The sequence below is a fragment of the Pleurodeles waltl genome, chromosome 6, assembly GCF_031143425.1.
Source record: "Pleurodeles waltl isolate 20211129_DDA chromosome 6, aPleWal1.hap1.20221129, whole genome shotgun sequence".
Classification (NCBI taxonomy): domain Eukaryota; kingdom Metazoa; phylum Chordata; class Amphibia; order Caudata; family Salamandridae; genus Pleurodeles; species Pleurodeles waltl.
In genome coordinates this window covers 1,648,580,751-1,648,598,680 of record NC_090445.1, presented here as the reverse complement: position 1 = coordinate 1,648,598,680, position 17,930 = coordinate 1,648,580,751, and the positions used below count along the sequence as shown (strand labels likewise).

Sequence of the window (17,930 nt, the reverse complement as noted above, 5' to 3'; positions counted from 1 at the left end):
AGTCCCTTGTAACTGGTACCCCTGGTACCAAGGGCCCTGATACCAGGGAAGGTCTCTAAGGGCTGCAGCATATCTTATGCCACCCTGGGGATCCCTCACTCAGCACAGTCACACTGCTTGCCAGCTTGTGTGTGCTAGTGAGGACAAAACAAGTAAGTCGACATGGCACTCCCCTCAGGGTGCCATGCCAACCTCACACTGCCTATGCAGTATAGATAAGTCACCCCTCTAGCAGGCCTTACAGCCCTAAGGCAGGGTGCACTATACCATAGGTGAGGGCACCAGTGCATGAGCACTGTGCCCCTACAGTATCTAAGCCAAACCTTAGACATTGTAAGTGCAGGGTAGCCATAAGAGTATATGGTCTGGGAGTCTGTCAAACACGAACTCCACAGCACCATAATGGCTACACTGAAAACTGGGAAGTTTGGTATCAAACTTCTCAGCACAATAAATGCACACTGATGCCAGTGTACATTTTATTGTGAAATACACCCCAGAGGGCACCTTAGAGGTGCCCCCTGAAACCTTAACCAACTACCTGTGTAGGCTGACTGGTTTGAACAGCCTGCCACACTCGAGACATGTTGCTGGCCCCATGGGGAGCGTGCCTTTGTCACTCTGAGGCCAGTAACAAAGCCTGCACTGGGTGGAGATGCTAACACCTCCCCCAGGCAGGAGCTGTAACACCTGGCGGTGAGCCTCAAAGGCTCACCCCCTTTGTTCCAGCACCGCAGGGCACTCCAGCTAGTGGAGTTGCCCACCCCCTCCGGCCACGGCCCCACTTTTGGCGGCAAGGCCGGGGGAAATAATGAGAACAACAAGGAGGAGTCACTGGCCAGTTAGGACAGCCCCTAAGGTGTCCTGAGCTGAAGTGACTAACTTTTAGAAATCCTCCATCTTGCAGATGGAGGATTCCCCCAATAGGGATAGGAATGTGACCCCCTCCCCTTAGGAGGAGGCACAAAGAGGGTGTACCCACCCTCAGGGCTAGTAGCCATTGGCTACTAACCCCCCAGACCTAAACACGCGCTTAAATTTAGTATTTAAGGGCTTCCCTGAACCTAAGAAATTAGATTCCTGCAACTTACAGAAGAAGAGGACTGCTGAGCTGAAAACCCCTGCAGAAGAAGAAAGAAGACACCAACTGCTTTGGCCCCAGTCCTACCGGCCTGTCTCCTGCCTTCCAAAGAAACCTGTTCCAGCGACGCTTTCCCCAGGACCAGCGACCTCTGAATCCTCAGAGGACTGCCCTGCTTCCAAGAGACCAAGAAACTCCCGAGAACAGCGGCCCTGTTCAACAAAGACTGCAACTTTGTATCCAGAGGAGCAGATTTAAAGACCCCTGCAATCCCCGCAAGAAGCGTGAGACTTGCAACACTGCACCCGGCGACCCCGACTCGACTGGTGAATAAACACCGCTACAGGGAGGACCCTCCGGCGACTCCAAGACTGTGAGTAACCAAAGTTGTCCCCACTGAGCCCCCACAGCGACGCCTGCAGAGGGAATCCCAAGGCTCCCCCTGACCGCGACTGCCTGACTCTGAAATCCCGACGCCTGGAAAAGACCCTGCACCCGCAGCCCCCAGGACCTGAAGGATCGGAACTCCAGTGCAGAAGTGACCCCCAGGAGGCCCTCTCCCTTGCCCAGGTGGTGGCTACCCCAAGGAGCCCCCCCCCCTTGCCTGCCTGCACCGCTGAAGGGACCCCTTGGTCTCTCATTGAAAACCATAACAAACCCGACGCTTGTTTACACACTGCACCCGGCCGCCCCCGCGCTGCTGAGGGTGTACTTTTTGTGTGGACTTGTGTCCCCCCCGGTGCCCTACAAAACCCCCCTGGTCTGCCCTCCGAAGACGCGGGTACTTACCTGCTGGCAGACTGGAACCGGGGCACCCCCTTCTCCATTGAAGCCTATGTGTTTTGGGCACCTCTTTGACCTCTGCACCTGACCAGCCCTGAGCTGCTGATGTGGTGACTTTGGGGTTGCTCTGAAACCCCAACGGTGGGCTACCTTGGACCCCAATTTGAACCCCATAGGTGGTTTACTTACCTACAAGAACTAACATTACTTTACCTCCACCAGGAACTGTGAAAATTGCACTAAGTGCCCACTTTTAAAACCGCTAAATGTGTTTAATGTAAAAAGTATATATGCTATTGTGATTATTCAAAGTTCCTAGAGTACTTACCTGCAATACCTTTCAAATGAGATATTACATGTATTACATGTGTACAACATGTAGAATTTGAACCTGTGGTTCTTAAAATAAACTAAGAAAAGATATTTTTCTATACAAAAACCTATTGGCCTGGAATTGTCTTTGAGTGTGTGTTCCTCTTTTATTGCCTGTGTGTATGTACAACAAATGGTCCAAGGTAGCCCACCGTTGGGGGTTCAGAGCAACCCCAAAGTTACCACACCAGCAGCTCAGGGCCGGTCAGGTGCAGAGTTCAAAGTGGTGCCCAAAACACATAGGCTTCAATGGAGAAGGGGGTGCCCCGGTTCCAGTCTGCCAGCAGGTAAGTACCCGCGTCTTCGGAGGGCAGACCAGGGGGGTTTTGTAGGGCACCGGGGGGGACACAAGTCAGCACAAAAAGTACACCCTCAGCAGCACGGGGGCGGACGGGTGCAGTGTGCAAACACGCGTCAGGTTTTTAATAGGTTTCAATGGGAGACCAAGGGGTCTCTTCCGCGGTGCAGGCAGGCAAGGGGGGGGGTCTCCTCGGGGTAGCCACCACCTGGACAAGGGAGAGGGCCTCCTGGGGGTCACTCCTGCACTGGAGTTCCGATCCTTCAGGTCGTGGGGGCTGCGGGTGCAGGGTCTTTTCCAGGCGTCGGGATTACAGAGCCCCCACAGCGACGCCTGCAGAGGGAATCCCGAGGCTCCCCCTGACCGCGACTGCCTGACTCTGAAATGGACAGGCATTTATAATTGCTTACACTGTGTTGTAAAACTTGTGTGTGCATATGGAAAATTTCACTTACCCAGTGTACATCTGTTCGTGGCATGAGACGCTGCAGATTCACATGCTGTGCATTATCCTGCCATCTAGTGTTGGGCTCAGAGTGTTACAAGTTGTTTTTCTTCGAAGAAGTCTTTTCGAGTCACGAGATCGAGGGACTCCTCCCTTTCGGCTCCATTGCGCATGGGCGTCGACTCCATCTTAGATTGTTTTCCCCGCAGAGGGTGAGGTAGGAGTTGTGAATATACTAAATATGCCCATGCAATGGAGTAGGTATGTATGTACATAATGTGTATTAAAATAATATTTATTTACAAATTTACAGTTTTTATCTAACTTCTAAGGGCTGCAGGCTCGGGGGGGGCGCATGTGAATCTGCAGCGTCTCATGCCAGGAACAGATGTACACTGGGTAAGTGACATTTTCCGTTCGATGGCATGTGTAGCTGCAGATACACATGCTGTGCATAGACTAATAAGCAGTAATCTCCCCAAAAGCGGTGGCTTAGCCTGTAGGAGTTGAAGTTGTCTGAAATAATGTTCTTAATACAGCTTGTCCTACTGTGGCTTGTTGTGCAGTTAACACAACTACACAGTAGTGCTTGGTAAATGTATGAGGCGTAGACCATGTTGCTGCCTTACATATTTTGTTCATTGGAATATTTCCTAGAAAGGCCATGGTAGCCCCTTTTTTTCTGGTTGAGTGTGCCTTTGGTGTAATAGGCAGCTCTCTCTTTGCTTTGAGATAGCAGGTTTGAATACACTTAACTATCCACCTAGCAATGCCTTGTTTTGAAATTGGATTTCCTGTATGAGGTTTTTGAAAGGCAATAAATAGTTGTTTTGTTTTTCTAATTAGTTTAGTTCTGTCAAAGTAGTACATTAGTGCTCTTTTGATGTCCAATGTATGTAGTGCTCTTTCAGCTACAGAATCTGGTTGTGGGAAGAATACTGGTAATTCTACTGTTTAATTTAAGTGGAACGGTGAGATAACCTTTGGTAAAAATTTAGGATTTGTTCTTAGAACTACTTTAATTTTATGTATTTGAATAAATGGTTCTTGTATGGTAAATGCTTGAATCTCGCTCACTCTTCTTAGAGATGTGATGGCAATCAAAAATGCAACTTTCCACGCTAAGTATTGCATTTCACAAGAATGCATGGGCTCGAAAGGTGGACCCATGAGTCTTGTTAAGACAATGTTGAGGTTCCATGAAGGAACAGGTGGTGTTCTTGGTGGTATGATTCTCTTTAAGCCTTCCATAAACGCTTTAAAGACTGGTATTCTAAATAGTGAAGTTGAATGAGTAATTTGTAGGTAAGCTGATATTGCGGTGAGATGTATCTTTATGGAAGAGAAAGCTAGATTTCATTTTTGCAAATGTAGTAAATATCCTACTATATCTTTTGGAGATGCGTGTAATGGCTGAATTTGATTATTCTGGCAGTAATACACAAATCTTTTCCACTTGTCTGCGTAGCAGTGTCTAGTGGTAGGTTTCCTAGCTTGTTTGATGACCTCCATACATTCTTGTGTGAGGTGTAAGTGTCCGAATTCTAGGATTTCAGGAGCCAAATCGCTAGATTCAAAGATGCTGGATTTGGATGTCTGATCTGTTGTTTGTGTTGTGTTAACAGATCTGGTTTGTTGGGTAGTTTGACATGAGGTACTACTGACGGGTCTAGTAGTGTCGTGTACCAAGGTTGCCTTGCCCACGTTGGTGCTATTAGTAGGAGTTTGAGTTTGTTTTGACTTAACCTGTTTACTACATATGGAAGGAGAGGGAGAAAAGCGTATGCAAAGATCCCTGACCAGTTCATCCATAGAGCATTGCCTTAGGATTGATCTTGTGGGTACCTGGATGCGAAGTTTTGGCATTTTTAGTTTTTCTTTGTTGCAAATAGATCTATATGAGGTGTCCCCCAAATTTGAAAGTAATTGTTTAGTATTTGGGGGTGAATTTCCCATTCGTGGGTTTGTTGGTGATCTCGAGAGAGATTGTCTGCCAACTGGTTCTGAATCCCTGCAAAAAATTGTGCTATTAGGCGAATGTGGTTGTGAATCGCCCAATGCCATATTTTCTGTGTTAGGAGGCACAACTGTGTCAAGTGTGTCCCTCCTTGTTTGTTTAGATAATACATTGTTGTCAGTTTTGACAAGAATGTATTTTTGGGTTATTATGGGTTGAAATGCTTGCAGCGCTAGAAATACTGCTAACACTTCCAAGTGATTTATGTGAAACTGTCTCTGATGTATGTCCCATTGTCCTCGGATGCTGTGTTGATTGAGGTGTGCTCCCCACCCTGTCATGGAAGCATCTGTTGTTATGACATACTGTGGCACTGGGTCTTGGAAAGGCCGCCCTTGGTTTAAATTTGTACTGTTCCACCATAGAAGCGAGATGTATGTTTGGCGGTCTATCAACACCAGATCTAGAAGTTGACCCTGTGCTTGTGACCATTGTGATGCTAGGCACTGTTGTAAGGGCCGCATGTGCAAGCTTGCGTTTGGGACAATGGCTATGCATGAAGACATCATGCCTAGTAGTTTCATTACCATTCTGACTTGTATCTTTTGTGTTGGATACATGGCCTGTATTACTTTGTGAAATGTTTGAACCCGTTGTGGGAGTGGCAATCCCTTTTGCTGTGTTGATTGTCGCTCCTAAGTATTGCTGCGTTTGACACGGCAAAAGGTGTGACTTCGCGTAGTTGATGGAGAAACCTAGCCTGTGAAGGGTTTGTATGACATATTTTGTGTGCTGTGAACACTGTCTTAGCGTATTGGTTTTGATTAACCAGTCGTCTAAGTACGGGAACACATGTATTTGCTGCCTTCTGATATGTGCAGCTACTACTGCCAGGCATTTTGTAAAAACTCTTGGCGCAGTTGTTATTCCGAATGGCAACACTTTGAATTGGTAATGTATTCTTTGGAATACGAACCTTAGGTATTTCCTGTGTGAAGGATGTATTGGTATATGGAAATACGCATCTTTTAGATCTAATGTTGTCATGTAGTCTTGTTGTTTGAGCAGTGGGATTACGTCTTGTAACGTGACCATGTGAAAGTGGTCTGATTTTATGTAGGTATTTAGTGTTCTGAGATCTAGTATTGGTCTCAGAGTTTTGTCCTTTTTGGGTATTCTAAAGTACAGTGAGTAAACTCCTGTGTTTTTTTGTTGAATTGGTACTAATTCTATTGCGTCCTTTTGTAGCAATGCTTGAACTTCTAGTCCTAGAAGATCTATATGTTGTTTTGACATATTGTGTGTTTTCGGTGGAACGTTTGGAGGGAATTGGCGAAATTCTATGCAATAACCATGCTGGATAATTGCCAAGACCCAAGTGTCTGTTATTTCCTCACAAAGTTTGTAAAATTGGCTTAGTCTTCCCCCCCACAGGTGTTATGTGATGGGGGTGTGTAAAGAAATGGCTCCCTGTTGCAGTTACCCCCCACTTTTTGCTTGATACTGATGCAGACTTGACTGAGAAGTGTGCTGGGACCCTGCTAACCAGGCCCCAGCACCAGTGTTCTTTCACCTAAAATGTACCATTGTTTCCACAATTGGCACAACCCTGGCACCTAGGTAAGTCCCTTGTAACTGGTACCCCTGGTACCAAGGGCCCTGATGCCAGGGAAGGTCTCTAAGGGCTGCAGCATGTCTTAAGCCACCCTAGGGACCCCTCACTCAGCACAGACACACTACTTGCCAGCTTGTGTGTGCTGGTGGGGAGAAAATGACTAAGTCGACATGGCACTCCCCTCAGGGTGCCATGCCAACCTCACACTGCCAGTGGCATAGGTAAGTCACCCCTCTAGCAGGCCTTACAGCCCTAAGGCAGGGTGCACTATACCACAGGTGAGGGCATAGGTGCATGAGCACTATGCCCCTACAGTGTCTAAGCAAAACCTTAGACATTGTAAGTGCAGGGTAGCCATAAGAGTATATGGTCTGGGAGTCTGTCAAAAACGAACTCCACAGCTCCATAATGGCTACACTGAATACTGGGAAGTTTAGTATCAAACTTCTCAGAATAATAAACCCACACTGATGCCAGTGTTGGATTTATTAAAAAATGCACACAGAGGGCATCTTAGAGATACCCCCTGAATTTTACCCAATTGTTCAGTGCAGGACTGACTGGTCTGTGCCAGCCTGCTGCTGAGAGACGAGTTTCTGACCCCATGCGGTGAGAGCCTTTGTGCTCTCTGAGGACAGAAACCAAGCCTGCTCTGGGAGGAGGTGCTTCACACCTCCCCCCTGCAGGAACTGTAACACCTAGCAGTGAGCTTCAAAGGCTCAAGCTTCGTGTTACAATGCCCCAGGGCACTCCAGCTAGTGGAGATGCCCGCCCCCTGGACCCAGCCCCCACTTTTGGCGGCAAGTCCAGGAGAGATAATGAGAAAAACAAGGAGGAGTAACTGGCCAGTCAGGACAGCCCCTAAGGTGTCCTGAGCTGAGGTGACTCTGACTTTTAGAAATCCTCCATCTTGCAGATGGAGGATTCCCCCAATAGGATTAGGGATGTGACCCCCTCCCCTTGGGAGGAGGCACAAAGAGGGTGTACCCACCCTCAGGGCTAGTAGCCATTGGCTACTAACCCCCCAGACCTAAACACGCCCTTAAATTTAGTATTTAAGGGCTCCCCTGAACCTAAGAATTTAGATTCCTGCAACTAACAAGAAGAAGGACTGCTGAGCTGAAAAACCCCTGCAGAGGAAGAACAGAAGACACCAACTGCCTTGGCCCCAGACTTACTGGCCTGTCTCCTGCCTTCCAAAGAAACCTGCTCCAGCGACGCTTTCCAAGGGACCAGCGACCTCTGAATCCTCTGAGGACTGCCCTGCTTTGAAAAAGACAAGAAACTCCAGAGGACAGCGGCACTGCTCCAAAAGAACTGCAACTTTGTTACAAGGAGCAGATTTAAAGACCCCTGCAACTCCCCGCAAGAAGCGTGAGACTTGCAACACTGCACCCGGCGACCCCGACTCGACTGGTGGAGAACAACCAACTCAGGGAGGACCCTCCGGCGACTCTACGACTGAGTAACCAAAGTTGTCCCCCCTGAGCCCCCACAGCGACGCCTGCAGAGGGAATCCCCAGGCTCCCCCTGACCGCGACTGTCTGAACTCCATTTCCCGACGGCTGGAAAAGACCCTGCACCCGCAGCCCCCAGCCCCTAAAGAAACGGAACTTCTGTGCAGGAGTGACCCCCAGGAGGCCCTCTCCCTTGCCCAGGTGGTGGCTACCCCGAGGAGCCCCCCACTTGCCTGCCTGCATCGCTGAAGAGACCCCTTGGTCTCCCATAGGAACCTGAAGGAAACCCGACGCGTGTTTGCACACTGCACCCGGCCGCCCCCGCGCTACTGAGTGTGTACTTTCTGTGCTAATTTGTGTCCCCCCCGGTGCCCTACAAAACCCCCCTGGTCTGCCCTCCGAAGACACGGTGTAGGAAGTTGGCTCTGTATGCACTATTTCAAAGTAAGGAATAGTATGCACAGAGTCCAAGGGTTCCCCTTAGAGGTAAGATAGTGGCAAAAAGAGATAATACTAATGCTCTATTTTGTGGTAGTGTGGTCGAGCAGTAGGCTTATCCAAGGAGTAGTGTTAAGCATTTGTTGTACATACACATAGACAATAAATGAGGTACACACACTCAGAGACAAATCCAGCCAATAGGTTTTTATATAGAAAAATATCTTTTCTTAGTTTATTTTAAGAACCACAGGTTCAAATTCTACATGTAATATCTCATTCGAAAGGTATTGCAGGTAAGTACTTTAGGAACTTCAAATCATCAAAATTGCATGTATACTTTTCAAGTTATTCACAAATAGCTATTTTAAAAGTGGACACTTAGTGCAATTTTCACAGTTCCTAGGGGAGGTAAGTATTTGTTAGGTTAACCAGGTAAGTAAGACACTTACAGGGCTTAGTTCTTGGTCCAAGGTAGCCCACCGTTGGGGGTTCAGAGCAACCCCAAAGTCACCACACCAGCAGCTCAGGGCCGGTCAGGTGCAGAGTTCAAAGTGGTGCCCAAAACACATAGGCTAGAATGGAGAGAAGGGGGTGCCCCGGTTCCGGTCTGCTTGCAGGTAAGTACCCGCGTCTTCGGAGGGCAGACCAGGGGGGTTTTGTAGGGCACCGGGGGGGACACAAGCCCACACAGAAATTTCACCCTCAGCGGCGCGGGGGCGGCCGGGTGCAGTGTAGAAACAAGCGTCGGGTTCGCAATGTTAGTCTATGAGAGATCTCGGGATCTCTTCAGCGCTGCAGGCAGGCAAGGGGGGGGGGGTTCCTCGGGGAAACCTCCACTTGATCAAGGGAGAGGGACTCTTGGGGGTCACTCCTCCGGTGAAAGCCCGGTCCTTCAGGTCCTGGGGGCTGCGGGTGCAGGGTCTCTCCCAGGTGTCGGGACTTAGGATTCAAAGAGTCGCGGTCCGGGGAAGCCTCGGGATTCCCTCTGCAGGCGGCGCTGTGGGGGCTCAGGGGGGACAGGTTTTGGTACTCACAGTCTTAGAGTAGTCCCGGGGTCCCTCCTGAGGTGTTGGATCGCCACCAGCCGAGTCGGGGTCGCCGGGTGCAGTGTTGCAAGTCTCACGCTTCTTGCGGGGAGCTTGCAGGGTTCTTTAAAGCTGCTGGAAACAAAGTTGCAGCTTTTCTTGGAGCAGGTCCGCTGTCCTCGGGAGTTTCTTGTCTTTTCGAAGCAGGGGCAGTCCTCAGAGGATGTCGAGGTCGCTGGTCCCTTTGGAAGGCGTCGCTGGAGCAGGATCTTTGGAAGGCAGGAGACAGGCCGGTGAGTTTCTGGAGCCAAGGCAGTTGTCGTCTTCTGGTCTTCCTCTGCAGGGGTTTTCAGCTAGGCAGTCCTTCTTCTTGTAGTTGCAGGAATCTAATTTTCTAGGGTTCAGGGTAGCCCTTAAATACTAAATTTAAGGGCGTGTTTAGGTCTGGGGGGTTAGTAGCCAATGGCTACTAGCCCTGAGGGTGGGTACACCCTCTTTGTGCCTCCTCCCAAGGGGAGGGGGTCACAATCCTAACCCTATTGGGGGAATCCTCCATCTGCAAGATGGAGGATTTCTAAAAGTTAGAGTCACTTCAGCTCAGGACACCTTAGGGGCTGTCCTGACTGGCCAGTGACTCCTCCTTGTTTTTCTCATTATTTTCTCCGGCCTTGCTGCCAAAAGTGGGGCCTGGCCGGAGGGGGCGGGCAACTCCACTAGCTGGAGTGTCCTGCTGGGTTGGCACAAAGGAGGTGAGCCTTTGAGGCTCACCGCCAGGTGTGACAATTCCTGCCTGGGGGAGGTGTTAGCATCTCCACCCAGTGCAGGCTTTGTTACTGGCCTCAGAGTGACAAAGGCACTCTCCCCATGGGGCCAGCAACATGTCTCGGTTTGTGGCAGGCTGCTAAAACTAGTCAGCCTACACAGATAGTCGGTTAAGTTTCAGGGGGCACCTCTAAGGTGCCCTCTGGGGTGCATTTTATAATAAAATGTACACTGGCATCAGTGTGCATTTATTGTGCTGAGAAGTTTGATACCAAACTTCCCAGTTTTCAGTGTAGCCATTATGGTGCTGTGGAGTTCGTGTTTGACAGGCTCCCAGACCATATACTCTTATGGCTACCCTGCACTTACAATGTCTAAGGTTTTGTTTAGACACTGTAGGGGTACCATGCTCATGCACTGGTACCCTCACCTATGGTATAGTGCACCCTGCCTTAGGGCTGTAAGGCCTGCTAGAGGGGTGTCTTACCTATACTGCATAGGCAGTGAGAGGCTGGCATGGCACCCTGAGGGGAGTGCCATGTCGACTTACTCGTTTTGTCCTCACTAGCACACACAAGCTGGCAAGCAGTGTGTCTGTGCTGAGTGAGAGGTCTCCAGGGTGGCATAAGACATGCTGCAGCCCTTAGAGACCTTCCTTGGCATCAGGGCCCTTGGTACTAGAAGTACCAGTTACAAGGGACTTATCTGGATGCCAGGGTCTGCCAATTGTGGATACAAAAGTACAGGTTAGGGAAAGAACACTGGTGCTGGGGCCTGGTTAGCAGGCCTCAGCACACTTTCAATTGTAAACATAGCATCAGCAAAGGCAAAAAGTCAGGGGGGCAACCGTGCCAAGGAGGCATTTCCTTACACAACCCCCCCCCAAACGAAAGAGGATGAGACTAACCTTTCCCAAGAGAGTCTTCATTTTCTAAGTGGAAGAACCTGGAAAGGCCATCTGCATTGGCATGGGCAGTCCCAGGTCTGTGTTCCACTATAAAGTCCATTCCCTGTAGGGAGATGGACCACCTCAACAGTTTAGGATTTTCACCTTTCATTTGCATCAGCCATTTGAGAGGTCTGTGGTCAGTTTGAACTAGGAAGTGAGTCCCAAAGAGGTATGGTCTCAGCTTCTTCAGGGACCAAACCACAGCAAAGGCCTCCCTCTCAATGGCACTCCAACGCTGCTCCCTGGGGAGTAACCTCCTGCTAATGAAAGCAACAGGCTGGTCAAGGCCATCATCATTTGTTTGGGACAAAACTGCCCCTATCCCATGTTCAGAGGCATCAGTCTGCACAATGAACTGCTTAGAATAATCTGGAGCTTTTAGAACTGGTGCTGAGCACATTGCTTGTTTCAGGGTGTCAAAGGCCTGTTGGCATTCCACAGTCCAGTTCACTTTCTTGGGCATTTTCTTGGAGGTGAGTTCAGTGAGGGCTGTCACAATGGATCCATATCCCTTCACAAACCTCCTGTAATACCCAGTCAAGCCAAGGAATGCCCTGACTTGAGTCTGGGTTTTTGGAGCTACCCAGTCCAGAATAGTCTGGATCTTGGGTTGGAGTGGCTGAACTTGGCCTCCACCTACAAGGTGGCCCAAGTAAACCACAGTTCCCTGCCCTATCTGGCATTTGGATGCCTTGATAGAGAGGCCTGCAGATTGCAGAGCCTTCAAAACCTTCTTCAGGTGGACCAGGTGATCCTGCCAGGTGGAGCTAAAGACAGCAATATCATCAAGATAAGCTGTGCTAAAGGACTCCAAGCCAGCAAGGACTTGATTCACCAACCTTTGGAAGGTGGCAGGGGCATTCTTTAAACCAAAGGGCATAACAGTAAACTGATAATGCCCATCAGGTGTGGAGAATGCTGTTTTCTCTTTTGCTCCAGGTGCCATTTTTATTTGCCAGTACCCTGCTGTCAAGTCAAAGGTACTTAAGAATTTGGCAGCACCTAATTTATCTATGAGCTCATCAGCTCTAGGAATTGGATGAGCATCTGTCTTGGTGACAGAATTGAGCCCTCTGTAGTCCACACAAAACCTCATCTCTTTCTTTCCATCTTTGGTGTGAGGTTTGGGGACTAAGACCACTGGGCTAGCCCAGGGGCTGTCAGAGCGCTCAATTACTCCCAATTCCAGCATCTTGTGGACTTCCACCTTGATGCTTTCTTTAACATGGTCAGGCTGCCTAAAGATTTTGTTTTTGACAGGCATGCTGTCTCCTGTGTCCACATCATGGGTACACAGGTGTGTCTGACCAGGGGTTAAGGAGAAGAGTTCAGGAAACTGTTGTAGGACTCTCCTACAATCAGCTTGCTGTTGGCCAGAGAGGGTGTCTGAGTAGATCACTCCATCTACTGTGCCATCTTTTGGGTCTGATGACAGAAGATCAGGGAGAGGTTCACTCTCTGCCTCCTGATCCTCATCTGTTACCATCAACAGATTCACATCAGCCCTGTCATGGAAGAGCTTAAGGCGGTTCACATGGATCACCCTCTTGGGGCTCCTGCTTGTGCCCAGGTCCACCAGGTAGGTGACCTGACTCTTCCTTTCTAGCACTGGGTAAAGGCCACTCCATTTGTCCTGGAGTGCCCTGGGAGCCACAGGCTCCAGAACCCAGACTTTCTGCCCTGGTTGGAACTCAACCAGTGCAGCCTTTTGGTCATACCAAAACTTCTGGAGCTGTTGGCTGGCCTCAAGGTTTTTGGTTGCCTTTTCCATGTACTCTGCCATTCTAGAGCGAAGGCCAAGTACATAGTCCACTATGTCCTGTTTAGGCTCATGGAGAGGTCTCTCCCAGCCTTCTTTAACAAGGGCAAGTGGTCCCCTTACAGGATGACCAAACAGAAGTTCAAAGGGTGAGAATCCTACTCCCTTCTGTGGCACCTCTCTGTAAGCGAAAAGCAGACATGGCAAGAGGACATCCCATCTCCTTTTGAGTTTTTCTGGGAGCCCCATGATCATGCCTTTTAATGTCTTGTTGAATCTCTCAACCAAGCCATTAGTTTGTGGATGGTATGGTGTAGTGAATTTATAAGTCACTCCACACTCATTCCACATGTGCTTTAGGTATGCTGACATGAAGTTGGTACCTCTGTCAGACACCACCTCCTTAGGGAAACCCACTCTGGTAAAGATACCAATGAGGGCCTTGGCTACTGCAGGGGCAGTAGTCGACCTAAGGGCAATAGCTTCAGGATACCTGGTAGCATGATCCACTACTACCAGGATATACATATTTCCTGAGGCTGTGGGAGGTTCTAGTGGACCAACTATGTCCACACCCACTCTTTCAAAGGGAACCCCCACCACTGGAAGTGGAATGAGGGGGGCCTTTGGATGCCCACCTGTCTTACCACTGGCTTGACAGGTGGGGCAGGAGATGCAAAACTCCTTAACCATGTTGGACATATTGGGCCAGTAGAAGTGGTTGACTAACCTCTCCCACGTCTTGGTTTGTCCCAAATGTCCAGCAAGGGGAATGTCATGGGCCAATGTTAGGATGAACTTCCTGAACAGCTGAGGCACTACCACTCTCCTAGTGGCACCAGGTTTGGGGTCTCTGGCCTCAGTGTACAGGAGTCCATCTTCCCAATAGACCCTATGCGTTCCATTTTTCTTGCCTTTGGACTCTTCAGCAGCTTGCTGCCTAAGGCCTTCAAGAGAGGGACAGGTTTCTTGTCCCTTACACAGCTCCTCCCTTGAGGGTCCCCCTGGGCCCAAGAGCTCAACCTGGTAAGGTTCAAGCTCCAAAGGCTCAGTTCCCTCAGAGGGCAGAACTTCTTCCTGAGAAGAGAGGTTCCCTTTCTTTTGCTGTGTTGCAGTTGGTTTCCCAACTGACTTTCCTTTCCTCTTGGTAGGCTGGGCCATTCTTCCAGACTCCAGCTCTACTTGTTCACCCTGTGCCTTGCATTGTGCTCTGGTTTTCACACACACCAGTTCAGGGATACCCAGCATTGCTGCATGGGTTTTTAGTTCTACCTCAGCCCATGGTGAGGACTCCAGGTCATTTCCAAGCAGACAGTCCACTGGGATATTTGAGGAGACCACCACCTGTTTCAGGCCATTGACCCCTCCCCATTCTAAAGTAACCATTGCCATGGGATGTACTTTCTTCCGATTGTCAGCGTTGGTGACTGTGTAAGTGTTTCCAGTCAGGTATTGGCCAGGGGAAACCAGTTTCTCTGTCACCATGGTGACACTGGCACCTGTATCCCTCAGGCCCTCTATTCTAGTCCCATTAATTAAGAGTTGCTGTCTGTATTTTTGCATGTTAGGCGGCCAGACAGCTAGTGTGGCTAAATCCACCCCACCCTCAGAAACTAGAGTAGCTTCAGTGTGGACCCTGATTTGCTCTGGGCACACTGTTGATCCCACTTGGAGACTAGCCATACCAGTGTTACCTGGATGGGAGTTTGGAGTGGAACCTTTCTTGGGACAGGCCTTGTCTCCAGTTTGGTGTCCATGCTGTTTACAGCTATGACACCAGGCCTTTTTGGGATCAAAGTTTTTACCCTTGTACCCATTGTTTTGTGAAGAGGCTCTGGGCCCACCCTCCTGTGCAGGTTTTTGGGGGCCTGTAGAAGACTCTTTACTATTTTTAGTTTTGGTTGTCTCATCACCCTTCCCCTGGGGAGTCTTTGTGACCCCTTTCTTTTGGTCACCCCCTGTTGAAGTCTTGGACACCCTTGTCTTGACCCAATGGTCCGCCTTCTTTCCCAATTCTTGGGGAGAAATTGGTCCTAGGTCTACCAGATGCTGATGCAGTTTATCATTGAAACAATTACTCAATAGGTGTTCTTTCACAAATAAATTGTACAGCCCATCATAATTACTTACACCACTGCCTTGAATCCAACCATCTAGTGTTTTCACTGAGTAGTCAACAAAGTCAACCCAGGTCTGGCTCGAGGATTTTTGAGCCCCCCTGAACCTAATCCTGTACTCCTCAGTGGAGAATCCAAAGCCCTCAATCAGGGTACCCTTCATGAGGTCATAAGATTCTGCATCTTTTCCAGAGAGTGTGAGGAGTCTATCCCTACACTTTCCAGTGAACATTTCCCAAAGGAGAGCACCCCAGTGAGATCTGTTCACTTTTCTGGTTACACAAGCCCTCTCAAAAGCTGTGAACCATTTGGTGATGTCATCACCATCTTCATATTTTGTCACAATCCCTTTGGGGATTTTTAACATGTCAGGAGAATCTCTGACCCTATTTATATTGCTGCCACCATTGATGGGTCCTAGGCCCATCTCTTGTCTTTCCCTTTCTATGGCTAGGAGCTGTCTCTCTAAAGCCAATCTTTTGGCCATCCTGGCTAACAGGAGGTCATCTTCACTGAGAGCATCCTCAGTGATTTCAGAAATGTGGGACCCTCCTGTGAGGGACTCACTATTTCTGACTAACACAGTTGGAGTCAGGACTTGAGGGGTCCTGTTCTCCCTATTTAGGACTGGAGGAGGGACATTGGCCTCCAAGTCACTAATTTCTTCCTCTGTGAGGTCATCATCAGAGGGGTTGGCTTTTTCAAACTCTGCCAACAGCTCCTGGAGCTGAATTTTGGTAGGTCTGGAGCCAATGGTTATTTTTTTGATATTACAGAGAGACCTTAGCTCCCTCATCTTAAGATGGAGGTAAGGGGTGGTGTCGAGTTCCACCACCTGCATCTCTGTATCAGACATTATTCTGCTAAGAGTTGGAATACTTTTTAAAGAATCTAAAACTGTTTCTAGAATCTAATTTCAAACTTTTAACAAACTTTTAAACTCTAAAAGACAATGCTAAACAGGGACTTAACACACAAGGCCCTAGCAGGACTTTTAAGAATTTTGAAAAATTTCAAATTGCAAAAATGAATTTCTAATGACAATTTTGGAATTTGTCGTGTGATCAGGTATTGGCTGAGTAGTCCAGCAAATGCAAAGTCTTGTACCCCACCGCTGATCCACCAATGTAGGAAGTTGGCTCTGTATGCACTATTTCAAAGTAAGGAATAGTATGCACAGAGTCCAAGGGTTCCCCTTAGAGGTAAGATAGTGGCAAAAAGAGATAATACTAATGCTCTATTTTGTGGTAGTGTGGTCGAGCAGTAGGCTTATCCAAGGAGTAGTGTTAAGCATTTGTTGTACATACACATAGACAATAAATGAGGTACACACACTCAGAGACAAATCCAGCCAATAGGTTTTGTTATAGAAAAATATCTTTTCTTAGTTTATTTTAAGAACCACAGGTTCAAATTCTATATGTAATATCTCATTCGAAAGGTATTGCAGGTAAGTACTTTAGGAACTTCAAATCATCAAAATTGCATGTATACTTTTCAAGTTATTCACAAATAGCTGTTTTAAAAGTGGACACTTAGTGCAATTTTCACAGTTCCTAGGGGAGGTAAGTATTTGTTAGGTTAACCAGGTAAGTAAGACACTTACAGGGCTTAGTTCTTGGTCCAAGGTAGCCCACGGTTGGGGGTTCAGAGCAACCCCAAAGTCACCACACCAGCAGCTCAGGGCCGGTCAGGTGCAGAGTTCAAAGTGGTGCCCAAAACACATAGGCTAGAATGGAGAGAAGGGGGTGCCCCGGTTCCGGTCTGCTTGCAGGTAAGTACCCGCGTCTTCGGAGGGCAGACCAGGGGGGTTTTGTAGGGCACCGGGGGGGGACACAAGCCCACACAGAAATTTCACCCTCAGTGGCGCGGGGGCGGCCGGGTGCAGTGTAGAAACAAGCATCGGGTTCGCAATGTTAGTCTATGAGAGATCTCGGGATCTCTTCAGCGCTGCAGGCAGGCAAGGGGGGGGGGGGTTCCTCGGGGAAACCTCCACTTGATCAAGGGAGAGGGACTCTTGGGGGTCACTCCTCCGGTGAAAGCCCGGTCCTTCAGGTCCTGGGGGCTGCGGGTGCAGGGTCTCTCCCAGGTGTCGGGACTTAGGATTCAAAGAGTCGCGGTCCGGGGAAGCCTCGGGATTCCCTCTGCAGGCGGCGCTGTGGGGGCTCAGGGGGGACAGGTTTTTGTACTCACAGTCTTAGAGTAGTCCCGGGGTCCCTCCTGAGGTGTTGGATCGCCACCAGCCGAGTCGGGGTCGCCGGGTGCAGTGTTGCAAGTCTCACGCTTCTTGCGGGGAGCTTGCAGGGTTCTTTAAAGCTGCTGGAAACAAAGTTGCAGCTTTTCTTGGAGCAGGTCCGCTGTCCTCGGGAGTTTCTTGTCTTTTCGAAGCAGGGGCAGTCCTCAGAGGATGTCGAGGTCGCTGGTCCCTTTGGAAGGCGTCGCTGGAGCAGGATCTTTGGAAGGCAGGAGACAGGCCGGTGAGTTTCTGGAGCCAAGGCAGTTGTCGTCTTCTGGTCTTCCTCTGCAGGGGTTTTCAGCTAGGCAGTCCTTCTTCTTGTAGTTGCAGGAATCTAATTTTCTAGGGTTCAGGGTAGCCCTTAAATACTAAACTTAAGGGCGTGTTTAGGTCTGGGGGGTTAGTAGCCAATGGCTACTAGCCCTGAGGGTGGGTACACCCTCTTTGTGCCTCCTCCCAAGGGGAGGGGGTCACAATCCTAACCCTATTGGGGGAATCCTCCATCTGCAAGATGGAGGATTTCTAAAAGTTAGAGTCACTTCAGCTCAGGACACCTTAGGGGCTGTCCTGACTGGCCAGTGACTCCTCCTTGTTTTTCTCATTATTTTCTCCGGCCTTGCCGCCAAAAGTGGG

The 17,930-nt window shown here is 49.1% G+C and overlaps 1 protein-coding gene across 5 annotated transcripts in view; it reads right to left on the bottom strand.

The window, feature by feature from the left end:
- The window catches only part of BRD3 (bromodomain containing 3), a 506,564-nt gene that overhangs the window by 236,205 nt on the left and 252,429 nt on the right, over positions 1-17,930 (bottom strand). The window lies entirely within an intron of this gene.